Source organism: Ursus arctos, unplaced genomic scaffold (genome assembly GCF_023065955.2).
Source record: "Ursus arctos isolate Adak ecotype North America unplaced genomic scaffold, UrsArc2.0 scaffold_31, whole genome shotgun sequence".
NCBI lineage: Eukaryota > Metazoa > Chordata > Mammalia > Carnivora > Ursidae > Ursus > Ursus arctos.
Genome location: NW_026622997.1, coordinates 9,060,040 through 9,075,326, shown reverse-complemented (window position 1 = coordinate 9,075,326; position 15,287 = coordinate 9,060,040). Strand labels below are relative to the sequence as shown.

Below are 15,287 nucleotides of genomic sequence, written 5' to 3'. Positions count from 1 at the left end.
AGTGTAAGCGGGCTCAGAAAAATGAATATATAAACCAAGGAACACGGACATACACACAGCTATTTCTTACCACAGCCCTGTTGGGTCTTCTGAGCAGCATAAGGCCCAGAGAAGGTGAATAACTTGCTCAGAATCACACACCCATCACAGAGCTGGCTGCACAGACTTCCCTGTTTGTTTTTTTCAGGCCTACAATTTAGCTCTGGGTGTTGGTGCTTTTGGCTTTCTTTCCTTTCCATTTTGTTTTGCTCCCAAAAAAGAACCCAAGAAAAAGAATGTTTACGCTATGAGAAACAGAAGAACAGAATTATGTGTTTTCTCATTTTGCTCACAGATCTTCAAATCCAGAAGAGAATTCCGAGTGAATGAGCAGCAGGGGTGGGAGCCAAGCCTGAAGGCCACACACCAGCAGCTCCTGCTTCCAGCCAAAAGTCCCGGTAACCTGTTAGCCTCCTGCCTTCGTGGGGCCGCGGGGCCAGGCATGCACTCTCAGTCCTGCCCTGAGCCATGCCAGGAGAGGACAAAGACTCGCATTCAGAGGCAAACCTGCTCCAGCCGCACACCCTGGGCAGCTCTTCTGAAGCTAAGCCACCTTCCCCCTTGGAACCTTCTGTTTCCTGCCTAATTCCAGCCGGCTTCTGTGAAATCGATCAGGTCAAGGTCAAATGGCCAAAGCGGGAAGCCAAACTCAGGGAAGTAGATTTAGAGAACTGAACAGACACCCTCGCTGCCGGCTCACAGTGGTGACTCAGCGGAAATTCTGGAACCAAGAGCCTGACCTAGATGTTTGTGGAAAAGAAGGGAATGGATGCTCTTGGAATTGGCAGAGAATGAATAAACACCTAGCCGATGAATGAATGAATGAATGAATGAGCGAATGAAGGGAAAGATGGGCCCTTCACCCTGCTGAGCAGCTCTGAAGAAATAGAAAGAAAGAGCTCTCAGCAATGTGTTGGTTGGAGGATGCTTAGAAGTACATGCTGGAGTTCTCAGGGAAACCCGGCGGTGGCATTTCCTCCCTCTGCACCCCAAGCGCTCAGGCCAAGCCATTTGGTTGGCTTCTGACTTTGACCGAGGAGGAAATCCTAAGCAGACTGATGGGGCGGGCTCTTGGCTTCCAGCCGTCAGATGACGTATAGAAGCGGGTTGAGACGGCAGGAAGACACAGTTGGCAGGCGTCCCTTGGTGAAGTCGCAGCGGCTAAAGATAGGCGGTGACCTTTGGTAAGCACCTTGCTGGCCAGAAGGAGCCGCACTCCAGGAAGAGGCTGCGGGTGTGGCCGCGCGGAGACCCACAGGAGGGAGTCGCACACCTCCCTGCACCTGCAGCTTTAAGGGGTGCAAGGGACCCCTGTGCTGCCACACGCGTCTCACATTCCCCCCAAGTGCGAGCATGGGATCTACAGCTGCTAGAACCTCGGAGAAGCGAGATAGCCTAGACAACCTCTCATGGGGGCCGCGCTGCGGTAAGGTGGGGCATTTGGCTCTCTTGAGGTCGAAGGAGAACTATTGCTCCGTCCCCTTGTGCCTTCTGGGTCAGGGAAGAGGGGCAGGGAGGGGCACCAGGCAACATCTCCACCCTTTTAAAGTGTAAATACGCCCTTCAGAAAGTGATACCAAAGTCTAAATTTCTTCAGATGGCTGGTTTGCTTTCCTTCAACCCTCCAAGATCACCCATTCCACTTGAGCCACATTTATTGGGAACCGGATCTGTGCAAGGCCCTGAGCCCGGTGATAAGGCCAAACAAAATTTGATAGACAGTGACTAAAACGGTCATTGCAAGAGTCAGACTTGAGTTTAAGTCCTAATTACAGCTCTCTGCCTTTCTTTGGCAAATCTACTCTGTACAAGGGTCATGCCAACGCCTGCCTCATGAAGTAGACATGAGACTTAAGGACAGGGGTCACCCTGATCAGGACAGGCTGAGAACGGAGGTGACCTGGGGAAGGGCTGAAGGCCAACATCATCATTCTTGTCGACATTAATTATCACCAAGATAGAAAGGGTTTTTCTCCCTCCCTTGAGGACTAGAGAACGTAAGGTAACATTCATCGGGCTGCCCACAGGGGTCCCCCATGGCAGATGAGTAGGTGGCAATTTGTGCAACCCATGGCACTGTCCTAAGTCCATTTGTGGGACCTGGAAGAAACACAAATGACTGACAGGGATGTGAAGGTAGAAATAACCTTGAATCGGGGCGCCTGGGTGGCACAGTGGTTAAGCGTCTGCCTTCGGCTCAGGGCGTGATCCCAGCGTTCTGGGATCGAGCCCCACATCAGGCTCCTCTGCTATGAGCCTGCTTCTTCCTCTCCCACTCCCCCTGCTTGTGTTCCCTCTCTCTCTGGCTGTCTCTATCCTGTCGAATAAATAAATAAAAAATCTTAAAAAAAAAAAAAAAAAGAAAGAACCTTGAATCAGCTCTAATGAATACATTAAAGGCTGAGGCATTCGCAAGCTTCAAATGAGTTCTGTCTTCCACGACTTGGAGAGGACATGGCTGCTTACAAAACACCAGTGTGTGGTGGCTGAGAAGTGTGGTTTGTCCCACCAACTCTGAGCATTCCCAAACAGCCAGGGCCCTCAGGGAGGAACAGGACAGGGCAAGGCTCCAAAGCAGGAGGCAGCATGATGTCACTGCCTGGCACCTGGAGGCTGGGGGAGAGAGGATCTCAGGAAGGGAGGCAAAAAAGGGAAATCCAGGCCAAGTGCAACTTCCAACATTCTTCTCCAGACTCTGGCTATCAATGCATTCCTACAGGCTGAAGGGTGGAGGAGGGCAGCAGGGGCCAGAGGCCAGCTTGGAGCCATTGCCCAGTGTCCGACGCATAGTAATGCTCAGTAAATGTGTGTTGGAGGAAGAATTGCCTGGGAATCAGCTGGAGGTTGATTTTTGCCAATTCCCTTTCCTCTCCTCCTTCTTTCCTCTCTTCATCTTTTCTAGGAAGGAGGGAAGAGGCTGGTGCGCTTGTCCCTAAATAGGAGAGTCCCTGTTCCTCATTTCAATTGTTATGAAGTACTTCTGGGAAGCCTGTTCAGAAACCTAGGGCTGCTTTATTTACTAAGAGGCCGGCCTAGGGGGACCAGGTGGGCACCAAACGGAATGTGTTTAGGAAGGGAAAAGCTGGATGGATTTATTGCAGAAGGCCTGGACCCACCTAAGAGATCTGATGCTGGCACAGTCTGTGGCCTGTGGGTGAGGGGCTGGCGTCCTGGTCCTGAAGAGTCAATGCAACCATAAGCAAAGTGATACAACCAAGTGTGAACGCGGAGGCTGCATATTTCATCCTCAGGACAGTCAGTGGAGGGACCAAGTATTGTTGGTCCTGTTTTACGTATGAAGAGGTAGACTCAGTTAGGCTGGGTCAGGCAGCTAAGAATCACAGAGCCCTGATTTCAGTGTTTCACTTTTCCTTCAGCCTAGGCTACGTTGGGAGAAACAGCAGACTTGGTGTCTTAGATCAGTGCTTCCCAAAGTCAGTCCCTGGACCGCCCATTTCAGAATCGCTTGTGGAGGTTGTTAAAACTGGCTCCAGGCCCCCAGGCTTTTCAAGGATGGGGCTGAGGAACAATCCCGAGGAGCCATTCCTCTCGCTGCAGTTGGGGAAATTGCTACATGGTCCCCAAGATGCCCTGTGACTCCAGTCCAAGCTCTGACGGCTGTTGAAGATTCATTTCAATTTCCTTTCAAAGAGGCTTTAAAGGAGGGAGAACAAGTTGAGAAAGTTGTTTCTTGAGCAGAAAAAGATTCATGAACAGAAAGTGATTCAAACAATGATCTGTCAAATCAGGTCCTTTAGTATGTGTGTCGTGTGGCCCCTTTCTAAATCAACGTGTTAGGTCCAATGTGCCCGCCATTCCTCTGTTGACCCTGAATGCAAACAGGTAAGTTATTGGGCCAATGGCCCAAAGCAGACTTCATGGGACCTCAGTTTTACTTCTGTCCCAATTCCATTTCACTAAACAATTAAATGGATTTCTATTCTTTCTGTATCAATCAGGATTCCTTAGTCTGTATAACTAGTGGAAAGTTATACAGTTTCTGTATCAATCAGGATTCCTTAGTCTGTATAAATTGTCTTAAATAGGCTTAAATCATATGGAAATATATTCTCTCCCATTACAAGGGGCTCAGAGTGGGTCTTCAGAGATGGCTAATTCAGTGGCTCCACAATGTCCAAATAGACCATGTTCTCTCTGTCCAGCCATCCCTATGCTGGCTTCATCCCCAGGCTGGTTGCAAGATGGGCTGCAGCAGCCCAGGTGTCACAGATCCACAATCTCTGTATGAGAGAGCAAATTTCCCAGAAGCCATCAGCACAGTCCCCTCCGGTCTCAGACTAAGCTGCCTAACAAACCCACACTAAACCAGCCACTGAGGGAAAGGGGATTGGGGAAAGGCACCATTGCTTAGACCTCTCAGGATCTCCCCTCTGGATTAAGACCCAAGTTGTACCTGGGGCCTGCCCGAAACACGCATAGATGAGGATAGATATCTTACACAAAATCAGGATTCTGCTCGGAAGGAAGACAGGTGAGTGAAGGAAACAGATGTTGAACAAGCAACTGATTGTGACAGCTACAGCTCCTTTCCCAGAAGAGAGCTGGTTTGCAGATGTGACTTACGTGTAGCTAATCTTAAGGCTGTCTATTATCCTAAGTAAGAGGACAGGTCCACTAATCCACATGAAGGCTGAAATTAAGCTTCCTCTGCTCTTGACTCCCCTTGCTTACTTCCCATCCTGCAATGAACCTTCTGAAAGCAGACACAAGGCAGTGCTTAGGGAGGGAAATAGAACATCAGGGAAACACAGAAATCTGCCTTTTGTCCATGTCTCACCGGTTCCTTTCCCGGGGATATCCATATCCGATGTTCTCCCTACAAGGTAAACCTTTGAGATCTCGAAAAAATAAGATGATCTTCATGGAACCTAGTGCTTCTTTCTATTGTAGAAAACCAAGCAGAGTGCCTTGAACATGCAGATACTCAACAAATATTTGTTGAATGAATAAGTGAGTGGGTGGATGGGTGCGCGGGATGTTCGACTAGCACAGCTACACGTGCTTTCCCTTTAAACTCCTTGCAAACAATGATGAGTGCTCTAAAGAATCGTGCTGGTAAGATCAGCAGCAGAGCCGGGACTGTGGCCTCAGAGATCTTCAGTGCATTTTGGACATGGTCCGTGGGGACCGCAGCTGAGCTCAGCCCCTGGCATCAGGTCAACCCTATGCCATGAGTAGGAGGAAAGCAATGACTGGTAAGGTCTCTGCTTCAACGGGCACCATCTATGCGTGGGCCCTGGGCACTTTGTGCAGGTAGAGCTGTCCCTCCGGAGGCCCCCAAGGCCTTGCCCCCAGTTTATAGGTCTAGCTGCATGGCTCAGTCACAGAGCTTGGAGCGCCGTCTTATCCTGTTAACCCTAGTAGATGGAACGAGACTCTTTTATTTAAATTTAGATAAATTTTTTATTAGAAAATATTTATTTTGGGTGACAGATTTATACGTATAAGAAAGTAAGTTGAGCTTTAAAAAATACTGCTATGGGAACTGAATGAAACTAACTATGGAACATTGTTACACTGGTGGGATTCTCATCATTACATTGTGTGGGGGAATGGAGTTTGGCTACATTTTATTTATTTATTTATTTTTCTATTTATTTGGCTTAAAACGAAAGGAATTTATTCTTTCACAGTTCTGGAGGCACGCACGCACACACACACAGACATACACACACACATTTACACATTCCTGTTGCCGTGCACCTCCATTTTAGATATATTTTTGACCGAGGTATAACTACTACAGAAAAGTGCACAAATCCTAAACTCACAGCTCAATGAATTTTCACAAAATGAACATTCCTATGTAATCCAAATTAGGATCTGAAATCGCAATATTATCAATACCCAAAGAAGCCCTGCACGTGCCCCTCCCAGTCACTACCCACCTCCAAAATGTAACCATGATCTTAAGTTTGTCTGTTTTTGAGCTTTATGCGAATAGAATTATCTAGGATGTCCTCTTTTGTGTGTGGTTTCTTTGGTTCAAAGTCATGTTTCAGAGATTCCTCCATGTTGTGGTAACAAGCTTTTTTCTCTTCATTGCGGAGTTCCATTGTATGAATACAGCATAATTTATCCGTTCTGTGGTTGGTGGACACTTGGTTTCTTTTCAGTTTGGAGCTATAATGAATAATATTTTTTAATGAGCTCAGTGAATGCTTCTGAGCATTTTCATGCGTGTCTTTTGGTGCATATTTGTAATGCAAATCCAGATAAAATTGCTGAATCTTAGAGTTTGCATGTTTTCAGTTTCAGTAGATAGTGTCGGAGGAGTTTCCAAAGTGGTTGTACTAGTTTACGTTCTCACCAGCAGTGTATTAGAGTTCAAATTACTTTACATGGGTACCAGCTGTTTATATAGTTTGTCTTTTTAATGTTGCCTATGTTGGTGGGTGTGGAACGGAATCTCACTGAAGTTTCAATTTGCATTTCTTTGATGAACAATGAAGTTGAGTGTCTTTTCATATGCTTATTAACCATTTGTATATCCTTCTTGATGAGGCACTTGTTCAAGACTTTTACCTCTTTTTTAAAAGTCTGCTTTTGGTAACTTGTCCTTAGTTTGAGAGTAGATTTTTTTTTTTTTTTACCCCAACCTGAAAAAGAAGAAATCAAGGTACGCTATGCCTCATTTTTATCGACAACTCTGCAAATGTTAGAAAACTGTTAGTTTACCCATTGTTTCTGGAACTTCCTAGAACCTCATCCTTATGAGAAAGATGCATTTCTCTAGTTTGTGCTTTTCTCCATATTTATTTTTTTTGAAGCGAACATAAGTATTTCCCTTTCACTTGAGGGGCAATGCCTGGATCTATGAACTCCTGTCGTGCTCGACTACATTTAAAGAAACTACCATCCTTCATCTTTTGTGAGACGTTATTAGCTGACTCAAGATGATGCATGCATGGTCTCTGGTTAGAAGACCATCTGGCTGCATTGCCTTTGATCGGGGGTATTTCTCCTCAGGTTGGACGATTTGCTTACTAGGTTGTAAAGCTGTCTCCCACATAATATAGGAAACTCCTCATCATACCATGCTCTAACCCGACATATATCTCAGTAGTTGAAATTGCTCGTGAAATCCTGTGAGATACAGTGTTGTTCTAAATATGTTTCGTTCTGTCCTGTAATCCTGCCCGACTGCCTTTGGCTGCTTCCCTTTCGTTGTGTTCACCTTCTTTATTTTCTGATGGATTCTGCCATTATACCGTTTGTCGGAAGTCACATCTTTGGTGTGCGGTGCCACGTTTTCTCTCTTTCTCCCTCTTTTCACTTTTAAGCCCATCATTTATCATCTTCAATAGCTTTCTTGAACTGCCATTTTGTTTTGAAAGTGATCTTGCTACTTTTAAAGAACAAGTTTATCTTTTAGCAAACACTAATCTTTTTAGAGTTTTAGGGCCTTTGAAGTTGATTTATTTGATTTCATGATGCTCTCCTCCCCACATCACAAAACAAGGGTAAAAATTTTACGAGTCATGCTTCTAAAAAAGTAACTTTTAATTAATTTGGTTTTGAGAAAAGGCCAAGACATTTGCAATATTACAGCCTAATGCAATGGAAATATCACTTGGGTGGGAGGGACCAGAATCAATTCTGGTCCCAGCTCTGCTATCAACTAATTATATGATCCGACCTTACTTTTCTGGATCTCAGTTTCCTTGTCAGATAAGTGAAGGAACTGACTCTCTGAGGGTACTTTCAGCTCTAATAGTTGAAGTTTCTCTGCAAATGGATGCAGTTACGGTTAAAAAGTTAGGACTAGGGGCGCCTGGGTGGCACAGCGGTTAAGCGTCTGCCTTCGGCTCACGGTGTGATCCCGGCGTTATGGGATCGAGCCCCCCATCAGGCTCCTCCGCTGTGAGCCTGCTTCTTCCTCTCCCACTCCCCCTGCTTGTGTTCCCTCTCTCGCTGGCTGTCTCTATCCTGTCGAATAAATAAATAAAAAATCTTTAAAAAAAAAAAAAAGTTAGGACTATGCATCAGTCCTATAGATTTAGTTCACCTTTCTTAAGGTTTTTATTTTTTAAATTTGTATATGAAATTTGAAATAAAACCATTATTTTAAAAATTTGTATATGACAACAGTCTTATCACAGAATTCAATATTACTAAATCTCATCACAAACACTCACACAAAATACAAAATAATGCAAAATCTGAATAATAGCTAATTTAGACTTAGTAATATTGAACATAACAATAAAAGCAGAGTACCAAAAAAAAAAAAAAGACTTTAGATGATTTTTTGGTATTAATTCCAAATTTGATCTACTAATTTATTTTGCATGGAATCATTTAACTGTTGGTGAACATTTCAATCTTAAAAAATATTTCACTTGAGTTTGTAGAAAATACATTTTAAAATTAGATGGTCTAGTATCCACTATTCTTTCTCTTTGTGACAGGTGAGCTTAAAAATATTTTTTAAAAGCTCTGGTGATATAAATTTCTGAGGAGTGGTTACTGTATCAATATACACTTATGGGGCATTTTCTATATGCCAGGCGGGCGTCATGGAGATGGCAAAGACATCACATAGAAGATGACTATTGTCCTTAGGAAGTGTACAACCTACTTGGACAAATAAGACTTACAGAAATGAAACTGTAAATCACACTGAAAATGTAAATAATCATTGAAGCCCATGATTCCCAGGCATTTCTTTAGAACCTGATAAACGGATTCTAAAGTTCATTGGGGAACCGTGGCTGCTCCTCGCTGACTCCTGGGGCCGCTCCTAGAGGAGGCTGCCTGGGCCAGGTGGGTTGCAGGCGCAGGGACATGTGAAGATTTCTTGGCAGCTTAGTGTGGAAACCATTTGCTCACCTTGCCCTCATTTCTACCTGTCCCGTGTCAGCAAGGGAGAGTGTGCAAATGAGCAAGAGAGCCCAGCAGAACAGTACTCCGGAAAGACGTGTTATTCCTACTCAGGCTCCCGCCAGGGGCTCACAGCAGGTCCTCACCTGGTGCCCGCTGACCCTGGGGACAAGGCGAAGCCACGCCCCCCAGCAAACAAAGCAAAAAGAGTTCGCCCGTGGATCGCAGCAGCGATGGGCATCCTCAACGTAGGGAGAGGAACAACATGGCTGTGGGGAAAAAGCTGGTTGAAAAGCAGGCAGAAAGCACAGGACACAGGATACACTGCAGAGAGTGAATCGGCTCAAAGAGAATGAACGGTTGGAAGCCAAAATTAACTTGCTGACTAAGGACTTACGTGTACTGAAAGATTTGTTTCCCGAGCATGCACACAACCTTGCAGATAAGATGCAATCCAGAAAATACAACAACTCCTGATAATGCAGGACTGTAGACCTCGCTCCTTCCAAATGTCACAACTTGTGGTGTGAACGTTAAAAAAGTGTGACTACCTACCTTCACCCCTCGTATCAATGGCTGAACACTGTCCTGTTCCATTACGCAAAGATCCATTGAAGGTTATTTTCAAGATCAGCACTGAAGACTGCTTAGCTAAAAGCGTTAGCCATGTAATTTGAAGATCTAGTTTTAAATGATAGGGAATTTTGTGTGTGGGGGGGGGGATAAAACACATTTTTAAGATATATGGGGGGGGGGGGGAAGAAGCCCTGAGCCTTGATGTTCTTAATAAGTCCTTACTTCCCGAGGAAAAAAATTAAAAAATACAAATAAATAAAATTAAAAAATCAACTTCATTGGGGGAAAAAATGGATAAGAACTGACAAGAAAAAATTGAAAACCGTAACAAGAAGTAATTAGGAAGAGGGAGTGCTTGTACTACCAGTTATCCAGAACTAGAAGACCATTGTCATTATAAAAAGTCTGTAATAATTTGGGATCAAAAAGGATAATAGAGGGGCGCCTGGGTGGCGCAGTTGTTAAGCGTCTGCCTTTGGTTCAGGGCGTGATCCCGGTTTTCTGGGTTCGAGCCCCGCATCAGGCTCCTCGGCTGGGAGCCTGCTTCTTCCTCTCCCACTCCCCCTGCTTGTGTTCCCTCTCTTGCTGGCTGTCTCTCTCTCTGTCAAATAAATAAATAAAATCTTTAAAAAAAAAAAAAAAGGATAATAGAAACAGATCCAGGAATATGTGTGTGTGTGTGTGTAAGTATTCAATATATGATAAAATTGGCATTTTAAATTGGTAGAAAAAGATAATGTTGAATATTGATAAATTTTTTGGAAATAATAAGGACAGATGCTTCCTTGTATATATTAAAATAAGTCTCAGATGAACCAGAGGTTAAATGTAAAAATGAATAGAAGAAAATACAGGTGAATACTTATGTCATCTTTGGTGTGGAAAAGATCTTTTAAAACAGCACATTTAAAGAAAAAGATCATTAGATTTGACTAATAAAAAGCCTAAAATATATTTTATACAGCAAAAAGCCTAGACAACTTTAACCTATAATGATAGAAAAAGTAGATCAGGGGTTGCCCAGGGCCAGGGGTGGAGGTGGGGACTGTCTGGAAAGGTGACAATTACAGGGTTCCTGAGAACAACAAGAGAGCGTCCCCAGTTGCAAACAGACCTTGAGTCAGCCTGTGCGCCTCCTACCCTCCCACTGGCCAAATCAAGTCGCATGGTCCAAACAGATGTGAGGATTGACGAAACAGACTCCACATCTTGACAAGAGGCAAATACTATGTAGACAGGTTTTGCTCTCTGCCTCATATTATTTAATAATAAACTTTAGAAACCATGTAAACGTTCAACAATAGGGAAGTGGTCAAATAAAACGTAATTCAACCATACCACGGGCAATGCGTGATTTTTTTTTGAGAGGGAGGGGAGAGGGGCAAAAGGAGAGGGAGAGGGAGAGAATCTTCAGCAGGCTCCACCCCCAGCCCAGGCCCATGTGAGTCTCCAACTCACAACCCTGAGATTGTGACCTGAGCAGAAAGCCAGAGTTGGAGGCTTAATGCAATGAACCACACAGGTGCCCCGTGATGTGTGATGTTATAGTAAAAAATTGATAGAGAAAGATCCCTTATGAAAGCACAGAACAAAATGTGCTGCAGAAAACCGCTTCAGTGAAAAAAGAACATGGACAAAATGATTGGATGGACACGATTTTAAGTGTTGTCAGCCCATGTCTGAATAGAAGGGACAGGGGAGTTATGTTTCCTTATACTTTCTAGTTTTCTAAATTTTCTAATAGAGCAGATGGAGTAGAGTGTGGTAATTAAAGTATAGGTTGGTCTGGGGGCGCCTGGGTGGCACAGCGGTTAAGCATCTGCCTTCGGCTCAGGGCATGATCCCAGCGTTCTGGGATCGAGCCCCACATCAGGCTCCTCCGCTATGAGCCTGCTTCTTCCTCTCCCACTCCCCCTGCTTGTGTGCCCTCTCTCGCTGGCTGTCTCTATCTCTGTCGAATAAATAAATAAAATCTTTAAAAATAAATAAATAAAGTATAGGTTGGTTTGGCCTCAAGGCACAGCTCTGCCTCTCATTACCTGTGGGACCATCAGTAAGTTACTGAAACTCTTCAAGACTCAAGTTCCTTTATCTATAAAATGGGAGTTACGATAACGCCTACCTTGTGAGGTTGTCATGAAGATTAAATGAGATACTTCATGGGCAGGGCTTCACATGTGGCCAGACACATAATATACCTCCTCGATAAATGGCGATAAGAATTCATTATTTTATACTTAAAGAAAAGTAATAATAAATACTGGCTTTAAATGATAGCTTGAAAGACAGAAATTTATAATAGCGTTTGTATTTACTTAGCACCCATTGATTGAGGATACACGTGGCAAAAAGGGTCAATAACGTTTAGTAAAGCTTTCTATTAGATTTGTATTTTATCAATCCCGTCAATACCGACATGAAAAATAACAGTACATATAACATGTGAGAAATAGTTACCAAATCCACAGATGAGGTGTGCTGTGCAAAGGGATTTGAAGCCCTGCCAATGATTTTTGTCGTGCAGGTTGGGAGCCAATTATTCGAGACAACAAAAGAAAAGATGTAACAAAGCAGAGCCTGGTCAATTGCCAATTAAAACATCCAGGCAGTAAATGGATAATGCTGGTTGTCTAATACTTTTTAAACTGCGTAAGACCTTTTCTCCATTGCAAATGGCACCAGAAATTTTTTGTGACCCCCTAAATACGGCAAGCCACATTTTGGTCTTCTTAGTTGTCCTTTCTCAGTTCAGATGCACAGTCCCCAGGGGCTCCTAGGAAGCACAGACCTCATAAGGTCGATGCTTTCTGGATACTGTTTACTTTTTTTTTTTAATCTCACTCGGGACTTGGAGACTTTGATTAGTATGGAGTCCACAGCAAACAACCTCCTCATTCTGTCTCCAGCGTCCTTCCAAATGCCCTTTACTCCCCAAATCACGTTAAAGCAAAACGAAACACTGAAGTGTGTGAGATGCCCGCCCCTTTCAACACTCCATTCAAAGAATGTGTGTTGACGACAGTGTCACCACAGAAGCTCCTGAGAAAGCATGACTGTCCTTAATGAGGGGGACACTCACCTGTGGAAATGGAGCCTCAGCTCTCCCTAACTTTCAGGGTACCGCCTCTTATAATCATCCCATAAGTTTTCTTCTTGCTGCACTAAAACAGTACTTCCCTCTCTTTTCTTTGGATGAATCTGATACAATTTTATGATTTTTCCTTCTCAGCCTTATCATTCTGAACAGAAGAGGCCACATTTTTGTTACCTCTCATAGAAGGCTGTCCATCATTTCGATTAATTTAGATACCTCTCCTTGGACTTTCTGGAGAACCCTGGAAACCATCAACATGCTTAGTGCAGTAACTATCATGTCAGCTAAGCTAGGTAGGTTTTATCCTCTTCCTGATTCTCGCTACAGTCATTGTGGAAGTAGCTTCAGGAAACCCTAAGTTCCTCTCCTTAGCAGCAAACCCAACCCCGTGTCAAGATACTCTGGGTAATAAGACTTAGAGTACTACCATCCGCTTTACCTGATGTCTGATAGCTTCATTCCGGCTGGCTCCCTGACCCATCAGCTTGTCCTCTCATTGGCTTTACTTCCCCTGGGAAGCACATGCTGCTTTATTCTTTGTACCTTGGTCTAGCACCTTTCCTCTGTGCTCACCCTCGGGAGTCCTAGGGATACAGGATGAAGCATCTCAGTTTCTGTACCTGTGTAGCCAGCGTGCCTTGGGCTTTGGCAGCCTTTGGGCATCAGTGAGGTTCTGCTGCATAGATCCCTGGACCTCGGCTCTGCAGAGCTCCTATTTGTCTTCCACAGATCCTCCCCACCTCAAATGTGTGCAAGGCTCCCAGAATTACTTCCATGGATTCCTGAAATAGTTCTGATCGGCACTCATGGGTGGCCAAGTGGGACCTCTGTTGGGCCCCTGCATGCAAACAACCACAGCCACTGGCTCCCTGACAGTCCGTGAGGATGTCACTCCCATTGAACGGGAATTCACTGGGCACTGCCACTGCCGGGGCAGAGCCAGGGGACCCAGGTCTGCCCCCACCTTGCAGCTGTTGGAGCTGACAGAACGGGGGGCTGCAGCTGATGCCACCATGACCACCAGTGAAAACTGCTGACCACACTGGTGCTGCTCGCGGCTGTACCAGGGCTGGATGGCCAAGCTCCCACTGTCCCATAGAGCAGTGGCTTCTGTTTAGGTATCTGCTCCTACTGGCCTCAAGGTAAATCTTTATTAACTTACCCTGGCTCTGGATAAACTGAGGGAGACGATGGTATATTCCATACAAAAATTGCCTTTGTCCTAAATTGTAAGTGCATATGGTGCTACAACTCAGTAGGTGCTTCAGGTGCTCAAATAAACCTGAAGCCGTCTTCCTCCAGATACGTCAGGGCATCAGGGTGGCTGGGTTAGGGTGGATTCCAGTACAAGCAATATACCAAGACTAAAATCAATCCTCTTCTCTGATCTTTGTGCTTTGGAACTGTATAAGGTTTGAGACTCCTAGGGTCATCATATACAATTTGTAGTTTACACATTGCGCAAATCCAAAAAGAGATTGAAAAGTAAATGGTGCCCCCAAGGGTTGTTCAGTGCACAACCTACACAACTGTTCACAGTGGTCCTGAGCGCTTTCCTAATGACAAACTGAGTTCCCTTGGGGTCTGCTGTCCTCTCTACAATATGGCCCCGTGCTCAGACCTACTTTTCAATCCTTGACCTTCAAGAGGATCAGAGATCCACTTTCTTCCCACCCCTCCTCCACTTCCAGGGTACTAATTAGCTCTTATAAAAATAACAACAGCAAAGAGATGCTGCCAGAACTCCACTCACAAAGCATCTGAACCCCAACCAGTGTCCTTGCAAAATAACCTCTTCCCCTTGTGAGAGCCTCCCATCTTTGCAGATGCTCAAATAATTGTGAAGAGAGGAGTCCAGTAAATCTTGACAATGAATAAATGTTCCTCCTACCAGAATCCCTGCCAAGTAGCCTGGAACAGGAAACAGAGTCATCACTAGGGTCACAGCCCCCGTTTTTTCTTGACGTCAGCATTCTCTTCTGCTACTCCCTGGATAGAGACCATCTGTCGCAACTCCCTCCCCCGTCTGTGTCTCCTTTTGTCACTGCTATAAGGACTGCAAGTGAGAATCTGAGAATAGCCTGTGCATCTCTTTCCTTCTCCGCAGCTCTCCCGGGCTTTGTGCCTCAGTGGCCCAGGCCATCTCTGGTCACCACTTAGACTGTAGGCTCACAATTCAGGTGGCTTCCCTTAGGTTATTGCGCCTTTGTTAGTTTGAATAGAGTCACAGTTGGGCTACCTTCAGACAATGAGATACTCAATAGGGTTAATGATCCAGCAACCACAGCTATTCCCAGCACAGTGCATGGCGCCCGTGGAGGAACAGGACTTGAAAGAATTTACAAGGCTGCTCAGACAAACTAGTTGAAAATGCTGGTGAACAATTACATCTATATATAGAACTGACCCGGATCCATCCCTGGCCGCAGGCTTTGATACCATTCTTTGGGGCATTTTGAAGTCCCAGGCTTCTTTCATCACTTAGTGCTGCTAAATGTTAGAGCTGCTTTAAAAGAACTAGCCGGGTACCTCATTACGATCTTGTTTGATTTCAGGGCAGCAACAATTAGATAATAACACGGCCCCAGGTCCTTATGGCGTAGAGGGTTACATTCCAGGCTCAGCTCTTCCTCTAGCTGGCTGTGTGATCCCTCGAGTCACTTAACCCCTCGGGGCTTTGTTTTCTCATATCTAACAAAAAAGGAGTAGATTAGCAGAGGAGAGAAAACTGGCT

At 44.8% G+C, this 15,287-nt stretch overlaps 1 pseudogene; it reads left to right on the top strand.

Annotated features, from left to right (window-relative positions):
• Positions 1–8,940: 8,940 nt before the first annotated feature.
• LOC125283561 (CCAAT/enhancer-binding protein gamma-like) lies at positions 8,941–9,376 on the top strand (annotated as a pseudogene).
• Positions 9,377–15,287: the final 5,911 nt, after the last annotated feature.